This window comes from Grampus griseus (assembly GCF_964374135.1).
Source record: "Grampus griseus genome assembly, chromosome: 18".
NCBI classification, from domain to species: Eukaryota; Metazoa; Chordata; class Mammalia; order Artiodactyla; family Delphinidae; genus Grampus; species Grampus griseus.
Window position 1 is genome coordinate 58,426,144 of NC_139012.1, and position 27,534 is coordinate 58,453,677.

The 27,534-nt window shown below is 46.4% G+C and overlaps 1 long non-coding RNA gene across 2 annotated transcripts; it reads right to left on the minus strand.

Moving 5' to 3' along the window:
• Window positions 1-212: 212 nt before the first annotated feature.
• On the minus strand, window positions 213-23,970 carry LOC309836173. Of its 2 annotated transcripts, none has more exons than XR_014298111.1 (3): window positions 23,912-23,970; window positions 21,660-21,789; window positions 213-411 (listed from the first exon to the last, which is right to left on the minus strand). It is a non-coding gene; the product is annotated as an uncharacterized lncRNA (long non-coding RNA). The 2 variants fall into 2 exon arrangements; XR_014298112.1 differs by having other exon boundaries at window positions 213-415.
• Between the last annotated feature and the right edge of the window lie 3,564 nt (window positions 23,971-27,534).

Below are 27,534 nucleotides of genomic sequence, written 5' to 3' on the forward strand. Positions count from 1 at the left end.
TGATGCCAGTTCTGAAGAACAAGGAGTTCCAGGCAGGAGCTAGCAAGCTCCAGTGTTACTAAAAAACTAAAAGCAATAATAAAATTACCATTTGAATTAGTTTCCTAGGGCTGCGATGACTACAAATTGCCACAAACTGGATAATTTAAAACAACAGAAATTTATTTTCTCACAGTTCTGGAGGCTAGAAGTCCAAAATCAACGTACTCTCTTCCAAAGCTTTTGGGGAGGATACTTCCCTGCCTCCGCATAGCTTCTGGACCAGCCATCCTTCGTGTTGTCTTGTAGATGCATCACTCCAATCTCTGCCTCCATCTCCACGTGGCCTTCTTCTCAGTGTGTCTCTGTGTTCTCTCCTCTCCTTTAAGGACACCGTTCAGGTTCTTCCCTTGTGGCACAGTGGTTAAGAATCTGCCTGCCAATGCAGATGACACAGATTCAAGCCCTGGTCCGGGAAGATCCCACATGCCGCGGAGCAACTAAGCCCATGCACCACAACTACTGAGCCTGCGCTCTGGAGCCCACGAGACACAACTACTGAGTCCATGCGCCACAACTACTGAAGCCCATGCACCTAGAGCCCGTGCTCCGCAACAAGAGGAGCCGCCGCAATGAGAAACCCGCACACCGCAACGAAGAGCAGCCCTCGCTCACTGCGACTAAAAGAAAGCCCGCGTGCAGCAACGAGGACCCAACACAGCCAAAAATAAATAAACTAATTTTTTTTAAAAAGGACACCGTTCACTGGGGTTAGGATCCACTTTAATCCAGTATGCTCTCATCTGAACTAATCGCACCTGCGAAGACTATTTCCAAATCTGAGATTCCAAGTGGACATGAATCTGGGGAGGACACTATTCAACCCAGTACATGATTTTAAAGACATAGGAAGATATATTTTTTAAAACATTTCTGGATTTCTTCATATTCTCTTGCATATCTTTCAAATATCATCTAGGGGAGAAGGGAAGCAATGAAAAAATATAGTATTTTAATTCGGGATGTTTTTTAATCCCAAAGAGTTCTCACAAAGCTAATTTAAACTTAGGGGCCTCAAGAAAAGCAAATTTCACAACAATCCTCCTTAATGTTTATTTTTCAGATGAATATACACATCTCCTCTTTGGAAAAGGGCCTTTTCCTCTCTCGCGTCCCAAATTCAGGGGCTGCTTCAGGGTGCCTCCTTATCAGGAAAGAGAGGTACATGTTGTAAGAACAGCAAAAATATCAACGTGAGGTGTGGAAGACACACCCCTTAGGACTCTCAAAGCCTCATTTTAGAATAAAAACGTATTTGTATAAACATCGTGTGAGCTTTTCTTAAATTTTCAAATATAATTCAGGAACTAGAACTAAGGAGGCTTTCCTACTACTTAAATTTCCAGTTCCTAGGTCCACACAATTACAGTGAAAGAAACAAAGTCAATAACCAAGATACTTCAAGACCAAAAAATCTGATTTAAAAAAAAAAAACATAAAAATAACCTAAACCAATTTTGTTAAAGCATTGGTTCTCAACCAGGAGCAATTTTGCCCCCCAGGGGACATTCGGTAATATCTGGAGACGTTTTTTGGTTGTCATGCCTGGAGGAGGGTTCTACTGGCCTCCAGGGACGCCGCTAAACATCCTACAATGCCCAGGAAGGCCCTTCACCACAAAGCACGATCCAGCCCCAAACGTCAACAGTACCAAGATCGAGAAGCCTTGGTGTAGCACCAAGAAAATCTTTCCGAAACCTTATTTTGATCATGTTTTGTTCCTGCTCAAATGGTTGAACATTATCTTTGAGAATTCAACCTCCTTGACCTTTAAGACCTTCTAGAACTTACCCCAGCTTCCCTTTCCAGCCTTCTCTCACTACTCCCAATAGGAACCCTTCTTTCCTACTACCTTGAGCCTGCGCTTACACGGCTCAAGCCCTTCATAGCTCACCCTACTTTGAAAATGTTGCCCCCTCGCTCAGACTCAAACCTCATCTGTCATTCAAGGACCAGCTCATGACCCCCGCTTTCCAGAAACTCTCTGGGACCAGCCCTCTGCTCTCCGTCTCATCTTTCGTCCCTCTGCCCTCACTCAGTACACGCCAGCCACACTGGTCTCCTTGCTGGCCCACTCAAACCCCAAGCTCTTTTTCCCCCTCTCTTCACCTGGCTGGTTGTACGACTGGCTTCTTATTCTTTAGGTTTTAGCTTAAATGTCGTCACCTCAGAATGGCCCTCGCTGAGCTTCCTATTCACTGCCCAATTTCTCTGTCATCACTCTGTTTGGCTCCTTCATGATATTTATCACTACGTAGTATTCTGCCTATTCACAGCCTTGCTTACTTCTTTCCTGTCTTTTTTTTTTTTCACACTAGGATGTGCACTTTGAGGGCAGGAACCTGGACTAGCTTTTCAGCAATATGTCCCAGCCCTTTCACAATGAGTCTGACTCATAATACGTGTTCAGTAAATATTTGTTGACTTAATGGATGAACTCATGGGCCGGTGTTTTGTTATTGAACTCTTGAAAATCTCTCTCATTCTCAAGAGCAGAGTTGCCACACCCCCATAGTACAGCATGAGGCTTTGGGGAAGCTTCTAGTAATTGTGCACTGGATGAATAAGTGCCTGCCACAAATTTAATACCTATAGAGCTTACATCCCAGTAGTTCTAGATGTAGCCTCCACAATGGACCTGCTTTATAGTTAATTCTAAGTGGCTGATGGAGGATGCAGGAAGCAGTATTCTGACTGATTAGGCAAATTACGCGATAGCCACTACATTCTCATGAGCATTTCAAAATTGCTCCAGTTCTGTTCTATGGCACTAACACGCCTTTTATTATCACTGGGCTTCATACTCTTTCTAGGAATAAATTTCCATTGATTTGTTTATCAAAATCCAAGCGGTTCCTTGCTCTGCAAAGACCTGGCAGAGAACCTCTCAATCCCCATTTGATTCTCCTCCCCTGGGGCATTGCAAAGGAGAACGAACATTGCACTTACAAGGCATTTTGCCACATTTTCTCCAGTCACCTATGGCAGAGATGCTAACTATCTCCTGATACTGCTTTTCCTCATGTTTGTAGAATGTTAGTTGGGATGTTGCCACCCTGGTTAAAGCCCACATGTCCCAGACTCCTTTGCACTGAGGTTTAGCCATGAGACAAAGCCCTGGCCAACGGGATGTGAATGGAAGGTATGTGTGAGCTTGAAAGGTGAGTGCCTTCCCCTTCTCTCTCTTTTCTTGCTTAAATATGGATTAGGTAGTGTCCACCATGCAGATGAGGGCGGTATTCCAAAGATGGCAGAACAAGAAAATGGAAGGCAATTGGGTCAATGACGCCATCACTGCCACGCCGGCCATTCATGCTTAGGCTCAGAAGTTTCCATGAGAGAGAACACTTTCTATCTTGTTTAATTGACTGTTATTTGGGGCCTTGCTCCAAAAGATGACCTGATAGCCTCAACCTTTCCTACCTTCCCCACTAAGAAAGTCAGCAATACCATCCCCATTTTGCCAAACCGAGGTAAAGAGGCGGTGTGCCCACGCCATTCAATAAAATCGGCAGAAATTTTAGATTTGAGCCGGTACCTCCTGGGACATGTTTTTCTCTGCCACTCAAGCTCCCACTGCTGCCTATCCCTGGCCTTGTCTTAGCTCGTTCCAACCTTGATGTCGCCCATGGGCACCAATCAGGTGGTGCCACACAATCTAAATAAAGGATATTTTGAGAGACCCTGAGCAGGCTTATCTCCAGTCAGCAGTGCTTTTTACATTCCCAGAGGGAACTCACCCCATTCCTTTTTCTCAGCTTTCCCGGAGGTTTCATTTACTGCACAAAGACAGAGCACAGTTCCTTCGACTTAAGGATGCCTCCAGAACTTGTGATCTAAGCCTGCCACTGTGGATTGTTTTCAGGTTATCAGAGAGCCCTGAAACATGAATACTCTTTGCCAATATCAAAGTGCTTTCCAATGGTCTCCACTGACCTTCCCCCTTTCACCATTTGTTGAAAATAGATGATCCTAGTGTCCTAAAGTGTTCTCAACGGAAGTAGCCAAGAAAGAAGGTAAGTGAATCAATTTGTTCACGCAACATATGTGTATAGAGCACCTGCTCAGCTGCCATCCTAGACACTGAGGATCCATCAGAGAGCTCCCATTTTAGTAGATGAGGAAGGAAAACAGGAGGAACTGAGAAGGAGAGAGAGGAAAAGGGGAGCTAGGACAAGGAGAAGGAAAAGTAGGTTCATATTGTGATGAAAGTGCTATTAAGAAAATACAATGGGGGGGGCTTCCCTGGTGGCGCAGTGGTTGAGAGTCCGCCTGCCAGTGCAAGGGACACGGGTTCGTGCCCCGGTCCGGGAAGATCCCACATACTGCGGAGCGGCTGGGCCCGTGAGCCATGGCCGCTGAGCCTGTGCGTCCGGAGCCTGTGCTCTGCAACGGGAGAGGCCACAACAGTGAGAAGCCCACGTACCGCAAAAAAAAAAAAAAGGAAAAAAAGAAAATACAATGGGGAGTGGGTCAGGCAGGCCTCTCCCAGAGGAGACTGATTGAGCTGAGGCTTGAATGACACCAAGCCAGTCGTGGGGATAATGATGTGGGGAGGAATTCTGGAAGAGGGAAGAGCAGATGCCATTGCCTGGGGGTGGGAACATGCCAAGTTTGTTGAGGGGCAGACAGAAGACCTTTCCTGACTACAGTGACATGAGTGAGGAGGAGAACATGACGTGGGTTTAGCTCAGGGTCCTTCCAGCTCTCAAAGTCCACACGTGGAGTTGGAAAGTGAGCCTGGAGGTCAGGAAAGGAGGAAATGGGAGGCCCACCCTTAATCAATGTCCTTCCCGTGGAGAGAGGAGCTGAAGAAATCTCTGAACATCTATTTCAATTGTACCCAGTCCCTCACTGTCTCAATGTCCTTTAGAGAAGACTCTGCCTGTGTTTACGCTTGGACGTGTGGTAACTATGCTGATGTTGAGGGGATTGACAATTGAAAGCTTTGCTAAAGCTTGGTGTTAAATGTATCTGCTTCCAACTTCTCCAAAATATGTACCTTCTAGCACAAGCAGAAAGTAAAACTTCCTCTTCTAAGACTAAATACTTAATGGAAAAACCCACCATGAAAGTAAGATCTAAAGCCTAAAAGAAGAAGATTCTTGCCTTGAAACCCTGTTTCTCTGCATTTATGACACACTGTGGACCGGATAGCCACACCTCAGCCTTGAGGGACCCAAAACAAAGGTTCTGATCAGGTCTCTGGGATGAATGAGATGGGTTCACGTGACTTGCTTTATGCCTTTGGGCCTCAGTTTTATCTTTGAAATGAATATAAATACCTCGAGACTAATGTCAGCTAATTGGTAAGTAGACTCTAGAATCTACCTTTCTCATTTTTGTAAACCATGATGACTTCTGCCTCCCTCTGTAGCATACCTCTCATAATTTCCCAGAAATGACTGCTCGCAGGGCTATGGTCACTCCCTCATTGTCTGGGCAGTCAATGGCCATACCATGATAGACAAGATGACCATGGTCCCTGCCTTCAAGAACCTAAGTCTAGTGGGGAACACAGATACTGAGCAAGTAATTTCTGCAGTAAGGGCCATGCAGGGGAAATTCAGGTCCCTTTGGAAACAGCCATCTACAATGTCTAGGCCTAAGGCTTGGACAACTCAAATCTCCTTGAGGGTCTCATCCATCTTGAGAAATTTTTTCTAGCCTTTGAAGACTGTTTTGCTTTGTGATGCACTGAAGAAAATATAGGACCAGCTGGTTTTGCTTCCTATCACCTGCCTGAGGTACACCACCCCATCTTCCTCTATATACACTTTTGAACAGGGTAACAGAGAGTGATGTGGGGTAGTGGAAAGACGCAGCATTTGGCCTCAAATGATCTGGGCGCAAATCCCAGCTTTGCGTCTGAGACGTCCCCACACACTCTGAGGATAATAACTCCTACCCACCCCGCCCCCCAAGGATTATTGCGAGGACCCGTGTGATCATTTACATGAAAATGCTTTGCACACTATGCAGCATTATTCGCAGGTCAGCTGCTGTTTCACAAGTCTTAGCATATTCTGGACTTCGGCTTTCCTGACACTAATATACAGATTCCTGCTATTCTTTTGTGACACCCTTCATTACATGCCCCCCCTTCCATCTTTTGTTTGTGTTCATTTAAAATTAAAGCTCTAACAGCCTTCCCTCACCACCATGTTGGTTCTTTTAGCTGCCTCTTCCTTTTTTTCCTCGTGATATTTTGGAACTGGTGTCATTTAAAGCTTCATAACCTCCCTGGGTCCTTTCAGAGTCACCCTCAAATCCAAATCTCGGACATCACTCTATTTCGCTTACCAACTTGGAAAATCAGAAACCTTTTAGTCCGGATCAAAATGATCGTTCTCAGCCTGATATCAAGTGTAGCCTCAGCTTTTCCATGAAATCTCTCCCATTTGGTGGTGGCCCTGGAGGAACTGTATGGAAGCATAGGGGTCAAAATTCCCTTGAGGGGGCTTCCCTGGTGGCGCAGTGGTTGAGAGTCTGCCTGCCGACGCAGGGGACACGGGTTCGTGCCCCGGTCCGGGAAGATCCCACATGCCGCGGAGCGGCTGGGCCCATGAGCCATGGCCGCTGAGCCTGCGTGTCCGGAGCCTGTGCTCCGTGATGGGAGAGGCCACAACAGTGAGAGGCCCGCGTACCGCAAAAAAAAAAAAATCCCTTGAGGGTCTAATATGGTGGTTCAGAGAACTTAGCAGCTGCTTATCTAGGGACTCCTCCTCATACCCCAGAGTTTTCTTAGGGCTCCCAGACTCACCCCACAACTGGCCTCATCAAACCGAAGAGCTGGGTCTCTGTTCGCTGGTCACCACCACAGCCTCCCAGGCGGTTCTTGGCAGGATGGGGGCAAGCTGGCCTGGGAGCATGTCGTTCCTCCCAGGACCCGCCAGAGGCGGCTCAGGCATGAGCTTCCCTTCCTCGTCCAGACAAGCCGCCACTGACCCTGGTGGCAACCCACCAGCAGCGTCACTGTCCTCTCTGTTCCTAACCATCACCAAGGGCTATGCATTCAGGCACTTGGAGTCAGAACAAGAGGGTCCTAATCTTCCACTCAGGAAGTTCCAGCGGTTGCCAGGTGACATCACAGGTGAGGATTGGGGAGAACTCCTGAGGCAGGCAAACAAGGAGACTGTGGATTGATCCAGTGTCTAAGTACAAACACGTGAAAACTCAAGCACACAGAAAGGAAATTAACATCACTTTTTGCCCCACTTCAGTGGAAAAGGAAGCTGGGTAATTGCAGTTCAGATGCAGCTTCTTTATTGCAAGTGTCTTGCTGCCAATGACAATAAACAGGGAAGCAGGTAGGAGGGATGACAAGCCCCTGGGCTGTTGCCATGAGGGGAGGAGCCACCGGTGGTGGCAGCAAGGACGCTGCTACGGCAGCAGCCCTTTCCCAGCTGTGGGCACCTTGGCCGGGGTCCTCAGCCCAAAGTCCACAGCTTGCTTCCCTGACTGAGGCAGTGTGGTTTCTGGAAACACAAAGAAACACACACAAAGGGCAGCCCATTAAAAAGGATGAGGCTCTTGGAGCAAAGAACCAAAGCGTGGCGGGGCTGTGGCTACTCCCCAGCTCCCGGACCTCTGCTTTTCCAGGTGACAGTAGCTTTCTTCCGAGTGACTTATGAGGAATCCCGGGAGTGTGCATGTGTTTTCAAACAAAGACGCCAGAGCTCTTTGGATACTGTGCAGGACTCAGTCTTTCTTCTTTCTTTCTTTTTTTTTTTAAAGCCTCCTTAATTCAATCTACCCATCTTCCATAGTCATCACCAAACGTCACCGAATCTCCCGTGTCAGATGGAAATAACTACTGTTTGCTTTAAACACAGGTTCGTTTATATGCTGGAATATGACACATCTTAGAAACAGCAAATCAAGAGGCATTCTGAAAAATAAGCACTAGCAGAAAAAAAAAAAAGTAACTTTATATTGTTCAAAACACTCAACTGGGAAATACCATCATTTTCACATGCTGCAATCAGAGCCATGAAGTGAACTTCATCTTTGTAATTCTGAGTACTTTTTAAAAAAATGTGTGCCCCCATGGGTTCTGGCAAGCCTGAGGGTATTATTGTTGCTTTGGTGATGATTTCAGAACGGTTTAAGGGTATCTTAGAGTCTTTTAAGAAAGTTTTCCTTTTTTCTTCCCCCTCCCGCCTTTTTTCTTTTCTTTTTTTTTTTTTTTTTTGGTTTTATGGAAATATTGACCCATGAGGATTTACTTAAATCCTCCTTGGTTATAGGCCTCCAAAGACAAAGCCATATCCATGGCAACCACAGGCCGCCAGCAGAAGAGAGAACACATCAGACCCAGAGCATAATAGCTCTGTTTACTGATGACTAAGATCTTGAAAGCACTACTGTACATTCCGACTCCCGGCTCAGGGCACGACTCCAGGCTGTCCTCACCCTTCAGACTCAGCAATCTATAATCAGAGCCACAGAAAGGGAGAGAAGCCCTTTTCGCGGCCCTTGGGTGTTCCTCCTCCCTAGAAGGGAGGAATGTGCCACTTCTCTCAAGGCCCGGAATGTTCCTGTAGGAAAGGAAATCGCGAGCCAACAGGAGAAGGAGGCGGGGCCAGGGCCAGTCACGTGGGGTAGGGTGCAGAGGCACCCGCTGGAACTTCATGGCCCTTGGGGGGTAGGGGACCTGCCTAGCTGCAGGCCCTGTAAGGCCAGCCTCATGCCGAGGCCACCTCACCTCCGGAGGCAGAGGCACAGGCACAAGCAGCAGTAGCAGGCCCTACTGGGGCCCGGATTCCCAGGTCACAGCCAAGTGTTCTGTGATTTACCCTTTAACCCCACTTCTTGCACCAGCAGGGCTAATTCCATCAGTCTTTTCCAGGCGCCAACACACATCTGGTAAACACACAGAGCCAAGTAAAGGATCGTGCGCACCAAGCACCTCCCCTGCTTTCTGACACACGGACACCAAACAGGAGCTCGCACAGCTCCCATCCCGCGGCTGAATCAGTCAAGTCTCTGGCTTGCTAAGAACCCTCTGGCAGCTAGCCATGCCTTCCTTCCAGAAAGTGAGTTCATCAGAGAAACCGCCAAAGGGAAAAGAACTCCAGCCCCGAATGCATTAATTTCAACCCCAGTCACACCGGAGCCCTCCCTGGGAAGATTTCAGGTGCCCGGACCTGGGAGGGGGAGGGGCAGTGGAAGGGGAGAAGCATCGCAGGGCCCAGCGATCCAATCCTCTTCCTGTGCTCCCCCCTGCAGGGGCCATCCCCACGCACTTAAATTGCAGAAAACTTCTTCCGAGGAGACAAAGACAGGAGGAACCTGGCGCTTCCTTCGTAGCAGCCTGGGGGTTTTATCTGTTTTCTATGCCTGACTTCTACATACATGTTTATTTGAATGTTTTAAAAGTTAAAACAATTTGAAAGTCACAGCTCTAGAGACAAGAAAAGGGGATGGAGAGCAGTAGGATGAGAGAGGGTAGGGGAAGGGTTTTGTAGTGCTTATTGAACACCTTTATGTTAGTTTATTTGGTCATTCTTTCATTGACCTTATCACATAGGCATTGCATTTGCTATTGGTTTTTAGATGAAGAACTGGGATTTGAAGAAAATACAGAATTCCCCCCCCCCCGCCCCACGTCACACGTTGGCAGTAAAATCGATTCCAAGTCTATGTCAAGTTGAAGCTTCGCCCCGGGGCTGTTTGATTCACCCCCAGCTTTATTTCTCTATAAAACTAGTAGCTGTTTACATATGATTACAGATAACAAAATAAAGAAAGCTTACGCTGTCAGTCAAGTTTTGACAAGAAATTCGAAATATTTGTGTCCTCGCAGGCCCCAAAGTGAAGCAATCACTGTGACCAAACCTTCGGTGCCAGATTTATTCTAAAAGCTTCTGCTGAAAAGGGGGACTCTGTTTCTTGTCACCAGTGCCCCTGGTGCTTTTTGTTTTAGATCCCAGTACTTTGGAGATGTTTAGACTGCTCCATTTTCACCATCAAAGAAGAGAGAACCTCATAGAATTGCTAGGAAATGGAGCCAGCTCTCTATATACAGGGAATTGTGCAGTGTCCTTGCCAGAAAGGGAGCATGAGCTCGGGCTATGAGGCGAAGTGGGAAGGATTTGGGAAGGACTCCATTCAGAGCTGTGCGCTGGGCAACCGCTAACTGCATGGAATCAGTTTTTGTGCTCAAAAAGGCTCATGGAAGCAGCCAAGGTTCTTTGACCAGACCTGCTGGCTTTTTAAAATTTGGGGCAAAAAAACTGGGGGGGCCAGTTGGGAATCTCGCCAGAAAAGGTTGGCTCTAGCTTCAGCGTCCAGGGCAAACAGAACCAGTGAAGGAATATTGCCCCATGTGCACTGCATCTGATCACTGAGATCATTTTATTCACCAGTGGCTTGTGGCCTAAGCAGAAGCTGGAGAATGAATCCATGATACCACCTTAAAAAAGAATCTTACATTGGCTGCACACTTCATCCCTCAGAACATCTCCAGAAATTGTTGAACTTGTTTGACCTAACTCAGCCCTGGGCAGACCAAGCAAGCAGTTGGTGGTGAAGGAAAGGACAGAGGACCTCGGGTGTCTACACTGGAATTCAACAGCAATGCCAGGGGCGCATAGCTACACCTAGTCATCTAAAATTAAACAACCCAACCAAAACAAAAAAACCCCGCACAACCAACTTTAGCCTTGACTCTCTCCCCCATCACACCGCCTCCCAAAATATTCACAGAAATACAACAGCTGCTTCCTCTGTCCAGTAGCGGTGGTGGAACAGGGGAACCCTAGATTGTCTCTTCTAGTCTCTCTGTATCCCCTGTACCCGCTACTCCCAAGCCAGTTACCCTCCACTCACCAGCATCTAACTTCACCTTTACGTCGTGTTCCTAGGGATGGTGGCAAAAGTTATTATAATGAAGCTACAGTGCTTAGGCTCCTAATGTTTCTCATTCTCACTTAATTTCTTTTAACTTTCTATTTTGAAATAATTGTACACTCACAAAAAGCTGCAAAACATTTAAATTTTAATGGTTGTTTATCCGAGAGCTGTAGTCACACTATGTCCCCCTTCCTACAGGTCTCTGCCCTTTGGGGAACTCAACCTGAGGACAAGAGTCATTGGAGGGCTTCCCTGGTGGTGCAGTGGTTAAGAATCTGCCTGCCAATGCAGGGGACACGGGTTCGAGCCCTGGTCCGGGAAGATCCCACATGCCACGGAGCAAATATGCCCGTGTGCCACAACTACTGAAGCCGGCGCACCTAGAGCCTGTGCTCCGCAACAAGAGAAGCCACTGCGATGAGAAGTCTGTGCACGGCAACGAAGAGGAACCTCTGCTCGCCGCAACTGGAGAAAGCCCGCGCGCAGCAACGAAGCCCCAACGCAGCCAAAAATAAAAATAAATAAAATAAATTTATTTTTAAAAAAAAGTCTTTGGAGACTGGAGATTTATGAAGTCTTGCGGGGGGTCTAACTTTCTTGGAAGCAGAATGACTTTCTACATACATATGTCTATGTATATTTATACCACATCTTCAGAAGATCATGTTTAAAAGATAGAGAGCTCTCTCTAAATATCCAAATTACTATGCTTTTATTATTGCTGAGCCTAATAGAAATGAATTCTATTTTCTCTTTTTACTATTTTATTTGTCATATCTGACACTGGCCTCTTCCCAGCTTGTTAAAGTACCTGCTGTTTCTGCTAACCCTCAAATAAGAATTCAAATTATTGTGATTCTTGCTATAGAATCTCACTGTGAGAAATCTATCAGGGATTTCCACACCCAGCAAATCAAAACTCCAACTAAAAAAAAAAAAAAAACTCCAACTAAAAAAAAAATTTTTTAAAGCCACTCTGATTTTCATTTGCAAAACAGCAAGAAGGAAAGGAAGCACTCTGACAAGAGGGAAGTTACCAGATGGAGAAGACTAATGGGACCTAGGTTGTGCGCTTAAAAAGTCTTTAAATGCTAGAGAAGAGCTTTCAGTGAACGGTTCACAGACACTTTTGGTTCACTAAAAGAAATGTCACTTACGGCTAAAATGGCATTTCCTGTGCAAGACCCAGGGCATCCAGGTTTTGTTTTCCGATGAGAAGATGGACCAGCCACATCACCCTGGATGAGGGCATGAATGGGAGGTTAGTGGGCCTGGAGCCTTGTCCCTTCAGTGTCAACCCTGCCCACTGCAGGGGTCAGCCCAGAGCCCATGTCTACAGGGTGAGAGCACCACATAGAGACTCACAAGAGGTTGGATGGCTCCGAAATGCCCTTGTGCTGGGGGTAGCTGAGAGCACACTATAGCGCATCTCATAGCACTCAACCTAAACTCCCAAGCTACATGGATTGACTTGGGGTGGGGGAGTTCCTGACTATACTCATGTCAAAAATAATTTGGAAACTTGAAATAAGTACAAGGAAAAAGATTAAATGTAACTGCACCACCCAGAAATAGCCACTGTTAACTTTTTGGTATATTTCCTTCCTGTTTTTAGGTATGTGTGTATTGTCTTCTATACAAAGTTGGACTCAAACTATACATAGAGTTTGGGATTCTGCTTTTTTCTGTGTCATTAGATAATCTTGGCTCTAAATAATCGACTCTACAATATTCCGCCATATGGATGTACCATTTGTTCATTCATTCTCCTATTACAGGACCTTTTTATCATTTCAAGTATTTTTTAACGATAGATGACGCTGTAAGGATAAAAGCATCCTTGTTCATCAATCTATATCTTTGCTCTTCTCTGATTCTTCCCTTGTTGTAGATTTCTGAAAGTATAATAACTAGATAAAAGGAAGAAACATGCTTACGGTTCTTGATGTGTATTACATGCGAAACCATTTTCCGTGAAATTCGTACCAACCCAGCTCTCCAGTGTGTCCCACAATCACACACAAAACATATACAAGAAACAATGTGCCAACATTAAAGTGCTCAATTTATAAAATAAAATAATTAGTAGCTCAGGGTCTTCGACTGATTCTTCACATCATGTAACAAGATCAGCAGGGACTAGAAATTTTGCGGGCTTTATTAACCAAGACTTATTAATAATAATAATTTTAAAAAGATTAACAAGCACCCCAGGGCCCCTGAAAGCTTATATAGCATCTTTGCTCAAATTGGAAAAAGTCACGCCTTTCTCAAGACCCTTTACAAGATGGCAGATAATTTTCTGCCATCTGCCAGAAAATTATCAAAATCTACGACGACTGCAATGGAACTGGAGGCCCTCGGAGCTGCGCAGTGCACATCCGGTGCTCTTGAGATGTGTCACTGCAGGGCTAGAGGTATATGTACAAAAGCGTGTGTCTGTCACTACAGGCTCAATACGCGACAGAATCTCTCACATCTTCCCAAGCACACACTCTCTCTCGACCACACCACTGATTGCAAGAGCCAGGCACCGTTCAGTTAGAAACCCTCTTATCTGCCTGAAAATGACAATTGCCCCAGAGACGTGTGCTTTCACAGGTATTCCAGCCTGGATTGCCTGCGCTTTTCATTTGCTCCATTTAGATGTCCCGGCAGTGCCTCAAAGTTGTCAGAGGAGACAAATCTCATTCTCTCTGCCCCACTTCTCTGTCTCTCTGGGGATGCTTATCATCTTGGGGTTGTCAACAAATCATCCCTTCCCTTCACACCCCACTGCTGAGCTGTTGCCAAATTCTGATTATTCCTCCTTTACTTCCCTTAGTGCAGCACTCTCTCTGCCTCCCTTGAATCCATTAACCCCGATCAGGACATTAACGAGCACAGGTTATGGAAAATTACTCCAGCTTCTGATAACTGGCAGGTTCACTGCTCCCGCAGACTCAGTGAACATATTCGATGCTTACAAAATGTCCTGTCTTCCTCTGTACCCTCCCCCTCCCTCCCCAATCTCCTGTATTAGAGCTTAGAATGGAAAACAGCACTCAACACAGGTACCCAGAGGCAAGAAATAGATGATGGGGTTCTCTGCCTTTGGCAAATAGACTTGCTAGGTTTATACACAAGGGAGTCAGGGTCAAAGGCGATGCAATCGGACTGCTGCAGGTGTTGGATCTACAGAGCTAAAACTCACCAAGGGTGGGGCATCAGGTTCCCTGATAATAACAAGGTGAACTCCCCAGGTCCACTGTCAGACGCTGCAAGATCCAGACAAAATCCTGACGGGCCTCCATTTTCTGCGCGCGATTCGGCAATTTTGCTTTTGAGCTCCCTGTGGAAATCCTAATGCAGGTGACACGCCTCAGATTCACTGTGGTTCTGATGAGACAGAGATCCTAGCATCAAACACTCCTCTAGGGTCTGCTGTTTCCATTTTAAGATGAGAGCATGCCGTGGGACGGCCAGCCAAAGATACGTAGGCCTCAGAGAAAACTGCTAATCCCCATAGCCCCTCCTCGCCCCTCTTTTTTTAAACTTCCCCTTAGGAAGTCTGGAGAAAAGGTGGGAGAGAAGTCAGAGCCGTCATAAGCTGCGGCCCTGAACACTTTCCTATGTTTTGTCAGTTTGCGGCCATAACCAATCCTGTCTCCTTCATTTCCATTGAGAAGAAAACTGGAAAAAAAAAAAGGTTCATAGTAAAGAATTTGGCCTTGGCCAAAGAGAGGGCTGGCATTTGCCCTTGACTTCTGGGAAGTAATCTATCAAAGACACTCCTACCTGAAAGGAGTGTCTTTGTTTAGGGCGGGGTCTGGTCCTACCTGATAGCTTTAGGGTATCCAGAAAGACCAACTATGTGACTTAGGATGGGAGCTTTGGGTCACGTGTTATCAGGCAGCCTAGAGGATGAGCTCAGCCACGTGGGTGATCAAGCAAGCAATCATGCCTACATAATGAAGCCCCAATAAAAACTCAGGTGAGCATCCCTAGTTGGCAATACTCCATGCCTATTGTCACACCTCAGTACAGGATGGGGGTGGGATAACGCATCCTGACTCCATGGGGAGAGAGGAGAGGATGACAGAAAGCTGTCCCAGACTCTGCCCGGTGTGTCTCTCCCTTCGGCTGATTTCAGCCTGTATCCTTTCCCCATAATAAACCGTAACTGTGAGCACTACAGCCTTCACTGAGTTTTGTGGGTCCTTCCAGCACATCATCAAACATGGGGGTGGTTTTGGCAATGCCCCAAACTTGAGGACAGTGTCCAAAGGGAGGGCAGTCTTGAGGACTGTGCCTCCAAACTTTGCAGTTTGGCTAACTCCAGGCAAATAGGCTGAAAACAGAGTGTGATGTGATCTAGGTTGGGCCACAAGGAAACTTTTTTATGACAAAGTTGCCAAATTCTGAAAATGAGGTTATGGAAGCCATTTCAAAGACCTGTTCAACATTCTCATCTTCCCATAAAAGTGTGGTTCACGCTGACCACAAACAGAGAAACTGGCCAGAAGATACTCAAAGCCCCTCGAATCCAGGGAGTCTCATCCTGGCGGTGGAACCCTCTCTATGCTTAAACCTCCAGAGCTTTCCCATAACATTTAGAATGAAGTCCAGACTTCTTACCTTATTCATGTGTTTTTGTGTATGTGGAAGATTCCCCAACTAAAATGTAAATCTAGATGGGTGCTGGCCCATAATCAGTGCCTATAAATGTTTGCTGAATGAGTAGCTCAAATAAAAGGAATATAAAAATACTTATTTTGGGCTTCCCTGGTGGCGCAGTGGGTGAGAGTCCGCCTGCCGATGCAGAGGACACGGGTTCGTGACCCGGTCTGGGAAGATCCCACATGCCGCGGAGTGGCTGGGCCCGTGAGCCATGGCCGCTGAGCCTGCGTGCCCGGAGCCTGTGCTCTGCAACAGGAGAGGTCACAACAGTGAGAGGCCCACGTACTGCAAAAAAAAAAAAAAAATGCTTATTTTGCCAGCAAGATTTTAACTCTGGCTTAATTTTTTTCTTTTTTTTTTAATTGAGATAATTCATATACCATAAAATCCAGGCTTTTACATTCGGGGGTCTTAGTATACTCACAAAGTTATGCAACCATCACCACTATTTAATTTCTCTGGCTTAATTTTAATGCCTGTTCCTCCTTCCTCCCCACCATGCGGTTCTAATGAGGGCTGCCAATCACAATACCCCACGTGCATTGACCCTCAAGAGGGTACAGGGCCCAGGCAAGGCCACCTTCCTCCCCAGCACTTTCCAACAAAAACTAAGAAAAGAAAGACCTTCCCTCTTAGTTGAAGGAGCTGTGAGAAATAAGTATGGAGCCGGTTGTGCTCAGATCCCTGCCATGTGGAAACAGCTGGTCCATAATAGATGAGAATAAATCTGACACCCGGAGAGACAGAGAGACGGACACTGGTTCTGGTTGTCCCTGAGGCCAGCCACATCACTCCACTTTCCACAGTTTGGTTATATAAGCCAATCATTCTCCCTCCGGCCTGAACTAGTTCCAGTGGCTTTCTGTAACTTGGAACCTAAGATGTTCCTTGAGACGATACAGTCCTTGTCCGGCTCACACATTCCCTCAGCACAGGTTTATTAAGTATTTACTTCATGCAGGGCACTGGCCTTGGAGCATGCGCTCTAGCGGGGGGCCATCGCAAGTGTGGTAAATGCAGTGAGAAAGAAACACGCAGACCAAAGCATCTCCCCCACTGTCAGAGAAGCAGGAGAGACTTCTGGAGGAAATGACATCTAAGTTAAGACCTGAAGTTAGAGAGGAATTAGTATCAGAAGAGAGGTATACAAGATGCTAAGGGGAATCAGAAGATATTCCCATCAGGAGTCTCCCAGCAGGAGAGGTAACAGGAGTCTCCCAGCAGGAGAGGTAAGGGATGCTCTGTGAAGGACTGGACATTTGAATTAAGCCTTAAAGGATGGATAAGATGCAGATACTTAGAGAAAGGACACAGGAGCATTTCAGTAGAGGAAAAATTGAGCAAAGGCCAGATACAGGGCAAAGTGAGAAATTAACTGAAACCTGGGGTGCACAGAGGGAAGCGGTAGAATCAGGTTGTAAAGGTAAGTTGGGAGCACATGGCAGGCCAAAGCCCTGAAGGTGCAGGGGAGCGGCACGCTCAGCTCCACGCTGTGACAGGCAGTAGGATGTGAGATAGAAAAGATGGGTAAGATGGGGGTCAGAGAAACCAGTTTGGTATCTACTGCAATAGTCCAGGGAACAGATGATCTGCCCGGCACAGTGGCAGGGGAAATAGATAAGAACGTACCTCGCATCACTGAAGAGGTAGAAATGATCAGATTTAACACTGTCATTAGAAGTAGAGGAAGAGGAACTAGACGTGATAATGATGACAATGATGATAATGGTGGTGATGGCAACAAATTGTCACTGGCCCCAAACTGGGCCAAGCACTTTATATGCATTATCTTATCTAATCTTCACAACCTTATAAGGTAGGTCCAATTATTACCCCTATTTTATAGTCTAGGAAACTGAGGAACAGAGAGATGATGTAATTTGCACAGAGATTCTGAATAACACGTTTTTAAAAAAAGGAATCCAGGCAGAAGAGACTTAAGAAGGAGGACAAGGTCATTGCTGCGTAGAATGAGGGTAAGCTGCCTGTCTGCGTGAAGCTGAGCCCCAGACTTCGGTAATGCATCCCTGCCAGACAGCAATAGTCTTACCTACATTTTCTTCATGAGCACCCAACAAAGTACAAAATCCCAAGGTTTCTTAAGTCAGGATAGATTCTCTTGACTGCTACCCCATCCACCATGCCTGTCACTCTGTGACAAAAGGAAATTAAATTCATCTGATCAGCTTCGTTTTTCACAAAGCTATGTGGGATGATTACCCAGCACGCTGTGGTCTTCTTCATGTTTGCAGATTGATTTTTTTGATTATTTGTTCCAGTGATTTTCCAAGTATTAAGTGTTTTTCCAAGTTGTTCAGCTCTATAACGTGGGTCAGTTAAACAATTCATATTTGCCTTCCCTTTCCTGTATTAATATGAAGTGTTAATGTTGCAATTATTTAGGAAATTTTTTGCATGCAACCTGTATCTCTCAGGGAGCATACGTACAAGTCTATGTGACTCTATATACCCGTGTGGGTGGGCATAAAGCAATATCTATGCAGACTCCCCCAAAGTTTATGACCATATATAAAAATAAAAGCATACTGAGAGCCTATGACTAGTTCAAATATCCCAAATAAAGATCATCACTTTCTAGAAATGTCTGTATGGGGAATTAAAAAAAATTTTTTTTTAACTCAGAACTTCAAACAGGAAAATTGTTACGACTGTGAACACTGACCAAAATCAAGATATGACAGAATTTTAAAAATTCATCTTTTCAGCACCCGGTGGTGCAGGAGGGAGTGGTTTCAGCCAGGACACCATGAAAGATTCAATTTGGGGTGACAATCTAAAACACCATCTAATAATCTAGAACACAATCTAAAATCCAGTCCTAGGCAATCAGAGGCATAAAATCCGGGGCCCAATGCTTCCTGGGTAAAATGAGGAGCTCCATTAAATGACTGCAGAGGGCATTTGCAGCTCAAATAGTTCTGTGAATCTGAAGACTGATTAGGAAGATGATTAATGAAAATTACTGCGAAATGTTCTGCAAAAATACAAGGCTGTAAAATGCCAAATATAACTCAAGCAACCATCTCCCCACAAACTTAAGCTCTTTTCATTTAGTTAAGTACATGTCTATAGAAGTATCTACCATGCTCTGCATCTCTTAATTATCCTATGCATCCAAAGGCAGCTTTTGTCAAATCCGTGAGGCCACGAATCTATTTTATGGAAATGAACGATTCATAGGATGAGTAGATTTAACAGCCTTCATGTGAATGGAACTCACCTGCCATACGAAAGCAAGTTTTAAGACAAACAAAAACCAAAACCACAGCCCCTCAGTGGCAGCCTCTCCATCAGCCAACTACCCCCTCTTACTCATTTTAGGCCCAGGAGCCCTGAGGACTGCATTGTTCCTTGTTGTTTTCCTAGACCCTAAATAAACTCTAAATAGTCCCTTTATTAAACTCTGTTAAGAATGTCATCAGTTTCCTACTGGGCCCCTGGCTGATACAGACATAATAATAATATCTGATAACAAAATAAGGATTAAATTGAAAAAGGTATGTAAAACATTATCCTAGTTCATAGTACATGCTCAATAAATATTACTTCTTATTATTATGTTTTTTATTTTCTTATCAATTCTGTCCTACTCGATTCAATAAATGCAGATCACCTGCTGATGATCAATTTCTCCTCCAAGCTCTTTATTTAGGAATTTTGAATAAGCATATATTTAGCCTAGTATTTTTCTCATGAAGGATGGCATTTTTGTGTCCCTTAAAATCCCAAAGGACTTTAAAAAGAGAGCAAATTTCAAACGAAGTCATGTGGATGCCAAGTCTTTTTCACAGCTGCTTCTCAGGGTTAAAGGCAGTCTGGGAACAAATTGGGGAAGCTTCAAAGCGTTCAACACCAGTGGGAAAGAAGTGTGGCTTCTAAATGCCTGGAGACTTTTTCTAATGGCAAATGGTTGGAGAGGTAAGCAAGCTAAACGATTACAGCAGAGGATGCACTTATTTGGGTAACAGTTGGAAACTGTCTCGTCACACATCAGTACTAAGATTTCTAACTCTAGAGAGCTTATTGAGCCTATCATGAATTCTTGAAGTTTTTTCAACAGAATGTGTCAAATAAATATGTTAGGGCATGAGAAGAAAGTGCTGTTTTTGCCATTGCCTCACTCCTCAATATTTGTAATAACCTAATTTTCTTTTTTCCTCCCTCACCGCCTCCCCCCTTCCTCCCGCAATAACTGGTTTAGTGAGCTCTTTGAATCACAAACACAATCTATTGTACCCTGAACTACTCTGCCCTTAATAGTATGTCTTTTCTGGAAATCTTGCTGTCCTTCTCAAAGGAATGGCTTTAGGCAACTTAAAAGCCCTATAATGTCCTACACTATGGCTTTTATTTTTCTTTCACAGAAGAGCACTTTTTGGTCATTAGTTCCATATTCACAGTACAAGGAGAAATTACGCAGAAAAACCAGCTGAAACATATATCTTAGCACGGGACCGGCTGGCTCCCTGCTCCTCAGATTTAAAGACTTATTTCAAAAGCTAACTTGCCACTGTTCCGAGTTATTTCCTTTCCTCCTGCTTCTGCCAGTGGACCGGGTTTGCGTCGGCTCTGTGCCGACGCCCGCTCGAGGGCAGACCTTGCTTCCCTCCAGCTTCATTCTCTCCTGGCTGCTCTGAAATGGGGCTACAGCGTTTTCTAAAAGCACTAATCTAGTCCCCCCACCCCCTAGTTAAGGGGGGTTTGAATTGCTTTTCTTTTGTCCAAAAAGGTCAGAAGTTCCCACACCGGGAGTCGAACCCGGGCCGCCTGGGTGAAAACCAGGAATCCTAACCGCTAGACCATGTGGGAAACGACGATAACCAGCGCAAATCTAGACAAATTATGTCTTTAGCCTCAGCGTCCTCCCGCCCCGCCTCTTCCGTCAACCTTTGTCAGACCTGCTTCTGCGCATGCGGAGATGCCTTCCGGCCCGCCCTCTATTCTTCCGCGCTATGAGGAGGGCGCTCGAATCTCTTTTTCTTCCACGTTCGCGTCTTTTATGACCTCATCCAGTCTCCTGATTTTTAGACACCACGTATACACCGGTGTAGATTCTAGATTGATGAGTCATTATTCATAATTTCTCACAAGAAATGGGCAGACCACCGAAGGACTGACACTCCTTTGGAAGGACGTAAAAGCGGCTCCACAGAGGCCGGAGTGGGCTGGGCGCCGGGTCCCTGGCGGCCACTGACCAGCCGCGGGGCAGCCGCTCGCAGCGCAGCAGACCCGCCTCGGTGCAGCCGGGCAGACCCGCACGCCTGAGGAAACGCACGGGCCGCGTCCCCTGGGCCGCCAAGCCCGGGTGTCCCCAGCGCCCGGGGTGTGTCCCTCTCCCCTCCGCACTGTGCGGAGCCGTACGCAGGCCCCGTCCAGTCCCCAGAAACTTTCCCTTTCCTCTCAAGAAACAGGAGGCAGGGCTGCCTGGAACAGTCCAGGTTCTGTTGACTGAACGGTAAAAGGCAGGATTCGTGTCACTGAAAGTAGGCGGTGGTGGTCTGTGAACGTACTTTAAAAAACCGGAGAAAGTCCCTCATTGCCAGCAGGCGTGATTGAGGGAAGGTCCCCGCGGTTTCCCAGCCCGGTCTCGGCTGGAAGCAGCATCTCTCCGGGCACAGTTTCTGCCTTACAACCGGCCCCGTGGATGAGGAAGCACAAAGGGCCAGTTATTCGGGCAGCCGGGGTGGGAGAGCTTTGGTCCCGGTGGCCTCGTGGCGACTTAAACTACACAGAAGTTGTTTTCGCGAGCGCCGAACACGTGGGAGCCCGCTTAAAAGCTGGTTCTGGTTCCCGTTTACTCCCTCCTCTCTCCCCACCGGCCAAAGGGTCTTAGAAGGTTCCCGCTCTTCCCCTAACCGAGGCTCTCTAAGGCTTCCATTGTGACATACATCAGCAAGAGTGGAAACAGAAACGGTTCTTACATATGAACACGGATGAAGCTCCCGAAGAGGGAGTCGACATCATCCAGCATCACTGGAACTTCATGAAGTCGCTGAAGGAAAACCACAACCTACCGACTGAAAACCTGCTCTGTGTGTTAGACACGTGCCAGTATGTTTGCACAGTTAATCTTAATAGTATACCTGTGAGGTAGGTCTTATGCGCGTCTTTGGGGACGGGGGGTCCTTCCTGTACGATCTTTGCATCCTCGAACAGTTTCACTTGTTTGTTTTTCAGTCAGTGAGACAGCTGCTGCCTTCCTTCGGGGGGCATCTGTTTTGGAACAGTAAAGAAAACTCTCCAAAACAAACCTCATCAACTACAGACTGTCCTACATCTGTGCTTCTCAATCTGAGGGCGGAGATTTCACGTATACCTTTCAGTTTTGTATGTCCACGTGATAATTCTCTTTTAAAAGTACCTTCCCAGTTTTAAAGATAAAAGTTCCCCATGTAACCCATACATTGGACAGGCACCATCCTTAGGCTATAACCAGAATGCAGCTTTCCTTGGTCTCTTACTATCCCCGAACTGAAATTGGTTCCGTTTTTCCCCTGCCACTGGATGAGAACTTGAGCGGTAACACAGAGCTCTATGGTCACTTTAAATAACAAAGCACAGTCCAGGACAATATACCGTTCAGCAACTCAATCTTCATTCTGGACAGATAGTTCTCCCCCACCACTCATCTTGGGCATCACTTCAGGCTAGGAACGGTGGGGAGCTGGGTCAGGCTCCTAGCAGCTCACCAGATCGAATTTTAGCTTCTCTTTCTAACCCTGCATTCCGTGGCATCACATGGGTAGCCTGAGATGGCCGTGCTGGAGAGTATTTACACCACGGAAATAGGCAGATACTCCAAGGCAGGGCTTTTTACCTTAGAGAGCTGGTGTGCTGCTTAAAGAATAGCGGTGTGCTGGTTCAGTATTTACCAACAGACCCGGGGCCAGGGTCTGCTGTCCAGGAATGAGGGAGTGACCCACTTCTCACTTCTTTCTTTGGCCTTCCTCCCTTCCAGGCTCCAAGGCCCTCCAAGATTGGAGCGCAGGGAGGGCAAGGGAAAGGGGGACCAAAACTTGCTACTGGATCGGTACTGTCCAAAGTCAGCTTTCTGGGGCTTCCCGGGTGGCGGCACAGTGGTTGAGAATCTGCCTGCCAATGCAGGGGACACGGGTTCAAGCCCTGGTCCGGGAAGATCCCACATGCCGTGGAGCAAATAAGCCCGTGTGCCACAACTACTGAAGCCCGCGCACCCTAGAGCCCACACACCTGAACTACGGAGCCCACGTGCCACAACTACCGAATCCTGTGCGCTCTAGGCCGGTGTGCCGCGACTACTGAGCCTGCGTGATGCAACTACTGAAGCCTGCGCGCCTAGACCCCGTGCTCCGAGAGCCCGTGCTCCACAACAAGGAAAGCCACTGCAATGAGAAGCCCGCGCACCACAACGAAGAGTAGTCCCCACTCGCCGCAACTAGAGAAAACGCACGCGCAGCAACGAAGACCCAAAGCAGCCAAAAAGACAACAAAAAAAGTCAGCGTCCTGCTTTCTGGGCCTGAATGTGTTTTAGGGCTGACTCGTTTTCTCCGTGGCTCTCTGTGAGTTCCCCCGAGGCCTCCCTGCTTGGACCCCTTGGACAGCGTCTCCCAGGAGGCCAGCAGTGACCTCCCAGTGTAGGTCTTACACCAGTGACACCAAGATCACCAGTGCCTTTGTTTAACTGCAGATTCCCAGCCCCACCTGGAGCTTCTGAATGAGGACTTCTAGGAGCAGGGTCTGAATTTTAACAAGCACACCCACCACCACCAAATGATTCTGATGCCACTAGAGTCTGAGAAACACTGAACTACGTGACTCTAAGTTCCCTTCAACCTCTAAAAGACCATGATCCCTGAAGCAAAATTTCCATCATTTCCCTTTCCTGCTCAAAAACCTGAAAAAAAAAAAAAAAAGGCTCCTAATTGCCTGTTGAGTAAAATCTAAACTCCCTGGCCAAGCCCTCCCAGCTTTCCATAATCCAGCCCTCACATAACCTGAGCCTGCAGAGAGCCTGTTAATATTATCCTCCCGTGCTCCCTCTTCAGAGACTACATTCCAATCACTCTACTGTCTGTCCCACTGGCCCCTCATGCTTTCCTGCCCTGATCCCTTTGTTCCACCTCTCTCTGTACCCTCCCCACCCTTCTTCCCACATCTGACCCTGACTTCAAGGCCAGCTCAGCCCCATAAAGCCCTATGGGTTCATTTCCTCTGAGTACCAAAGCACAGGCCTTTAAAAAAATGGTGAGGTAGGCTTATGCCTTGCCACCTTTATTATTTAAGTTATTTAATAGGAAAGTCCATGAATACAAATCAGATTCCATAATCCCCCTGGGAACCCAGTCCTGCACTCACTCATTCGGCCAAGTAGTCCTTCCTTTTATCTAACTTAAATACTTCCTGCTGTACTTCTGTGTGAAAGCTGCCCGCTTCTTAACCAGCAGCATGAACAAAATGTTCCTGGGAGGAGGGAAAAAACACAAATTTTTGAGGTTTAGCCAGACCAGTAAGTGAGCTGCATTTCTTTAGTTACACACAGACACACACACACACACACAGACACACACACACACACACACACATACACACACACACAAAGCCTCCTTGTTGACACAAGGAACCGCTATTCCTGTTCCCATGCATCTAAGGCTGACTCTCACTGGGCAGCTCTCCCATTTCATCCACCATTTGATACATTTGATCCTGGAAAAAAGCCCCAAATACATTTCACTTGCCGGGCGTCTACATTAGCCAAAGCGGTGGGTGCAATTCAGGTCTCCTGCTTGTCAGTCATTTAGGAGCACGAATGGTTTCCATTTCAGTGGGCCCAGGAGTCACCCTTTATAAGGGCATCGAAAATAAGTGCCAGTTAAATTCCACTCTCCCAAGGAGAGCTCTGGCCAACACAGACCCAGCCTACGGCATAAAGTTAACCTCAAAGCTCTTTTGGGTAACAGCATCTGCCCCTGCTGACCAGTTGGGGTGTGTTAATCTTCATGGCCTAACACTAGGTTCAATTTCTAAAATTGGATCTGAGCTCAGGAGGCCACTGGGATAACAGAGCTTCCTCGGGGCTTTTTTAGGTTATATAACTCTGCCCTTCACCTCTATCCCGAACCTAGCATCGCCTTCTCGTCCCATGACTCAGGACAAGGACCCTTGAACTCCCGAAGCTGGGTTAGGCGCTTGTTCTGTGGGCCCATCCCATCAGTCATCAGGCTGGATGAATTTCCCTGCTTCCCTCTCCATGGTTGACTGAAAGCTGCAGTCAACCTGGCACAGTCTTGGGTCTCATTCTGTTGTCTCCCCAGCTTCTGGCACAGCTCTTGGCAAGAAGAAACTCTTTCCTCAGCCAGGTAAAAATATCGTCACAGCGTGGTATCTTTCCTGACACATGAGCCACGCTCAGTAAATGTTTAAGTGGTTGCTTACTTGATTCATTCATTCATTTAGTAATCAATCAATCAGTCGATCCCAGGGGAATAGTCCTGGTTTCCAGCCAGCACCTAAGTGGCAAAGCAACTAAGAGTCTCAGTGGGCCACAATTTCAGTCTCTGAGCAACTACAACCTAGAACATGGAACCACTTCACTGTCTCCCAGTGTCCTCCCCCGCCCCTCACAGACACACTGCTTTCTCCCCACACCTTCCCTTCTTCTGCTCTGATGGCACAAGACAGGGAGAACTTTGTCAGACTGTATTCATACTCACCCCTATCTGTCTGCTCAGCCCTGGGGCAGAGACGAGCTTTCCTCATTTTTCTGGAGGACCAGACTCTAGACTTGTGCAAGGCCAGGTACCCCATGGCCTGGCACCTAGAAAACTTGCCCAGCATTGTAGTTTCCTGTTCCACAAGGCAGTTGCCCAAATATTGAAAGTATGGCCCTCTGAGACTTTCAGTTAGCTTGCTTTGCCACTTAAGTGCTAGGTGCAAATCAAGTTGGACCTTGTATGGAAGGTTAAAACTATTTGTGATTCATTTCTGGATTTCCTACCAGCAGTTCTGAGTTGAGTGAACTTTTGAAACTCATTTTCTTCTATACCTGGGAGATAATCTGTCTCAATTTTCATCAATAGCTCCATGGCCAGGGACTATGTCAAGTTCAGTGCTCATCATGGCACCCAGTATATAAGACAGTGCTTGGTATAAAAAACTAATATCGCATATAGGATTCACTTATATGCCATACAATTCTAAACACTTTAATATATTAACAATTCTCACAATGACCCAATGAGATAGGTACTAATATTATTACCATTTACTGATTAGAAAACTGAAACACAGGAAGGTTTCAGTTTTTTGCTAAAAATCTTACAACATATAAATAGTAGAAGCAGGATTCAAATTGCAGGCATTTTGTCCCAGAATCTGAACTCTTAATATCAACCTGCCTCTACTATTATACATATTGCATAAAATAGGGGACGGTCACTGATAATAATAATAATGATAATGCCATCAGCAACAATGCATTCTGAGGCCAGATGGAATATTCAGCAGAGAGTGAAGATGTTTGGGGCTCTTCCTAAACCAATGAAAATAAACATTTCGTGATTTAAGACTTCATAGATGCTGACAGAGGTGTACCCCTGGTCCCTTTTTCCTCATCATCTAGCCATTTTCAGAAATACCGCTTTCTTCATTGTTATCCAAAAGTAATGTTTTCCCTCTCTCACAGTCTAGGGTTAGAAATCTCGTAACTTCTCCCCCAACCTCTATTCAGAATTATTGTTCACTGTTGATTACCTGGTTCACGGAATCAACAAACAAGGCACGAAGATTCATGAGGCTTAAGACATTCTGCCCTTCTGAAGCTACCGCCTACTTGATATCTACACACGGATGTCTACTGAGCATCTCAAACTTAACGTGTTTAAAACTGAGCCCCAGAGAGTCCACCACTTCCGTTCCCCCAAACCAGCAACTTCTGCAACTTCTGCAGTCTTCCCATTTCCATTAATGGCCGAAACATTCTCTGGTTGCTCCCATCAAAAATCCTGGAATCACCCTTGATTCCATTTTCTCTCTCATTCTACACCCAATCCCTCAGGAAACCCAACTGGCTCTATCATGAAACTACATAAAGAACTTGATCACTTCTCCCCATTGCTCTGGCCCTGGTCACTATCATCTCTCACCTGGATGACTGAAATGCTGACAGGCTCTCCCATCCCGCAGAGCTCGTTCTCAACACTACAGCTAGAGAGATTCTTTAAAAACAAATCAGATCACGTCCCTTAACTCTTCAAAACACCTCCCGTCTCACACAGAATAAAAGCACAAGTCCCAACGATGATCTGCAAGGCCCTACCCCATCCCACTAATTGTACCCCTACCCCAGTGCACTGGGCTCCAGCCACACCTCTCTCCTGTCATTCTTCAAATCCTCTAGATATGCTCCCACCTCAGGGCCTCTGCACTGAGTGGGGAGGGAAGAGCTTTCCAGATGGAGGGAACATGTTCATGGCTTGCTCCCTCACCTCCTTCAGGTCCTTTAGAAATTATCATCTCAACGGCACCTTCTCTGTCCACCCAGCTGAAATTTCAGTAACCTGCCTTTTCCGGATTTACATTTTCTCCTCAGCACTTAGTGACACTTGATTTACTATGTACTTTACGTATTTGCCTTGCTCGTTATCTGTCTTTCCTACCAGAAAACATTTCTGCTGTTTTGTTCACGGCTGTCTCCCCTGCCTTGAACAAAACTTGGAATTTAGTGTGGGCATTCAGTAAATATCTGTCGGCCAAATGAACGAATGAAGACAGAGGACTGCACTGAAGGGCACTCTGAGTGATATGGACAGCAACCGCTGTAAGAATTAAGAGGAAAAAGGTCACTTCTGATAAGGGCAATCACAGAAATGTCAAGGAGGAGGTAGGGTGTGAGCTGGGCTTTTAAAAATGAGGAGGGGGCTTCCCTGGTGGCGCAGCGGTTGAGAGTCCGCCTGCTGATGCAGGGGACACGGGTTCGTGCC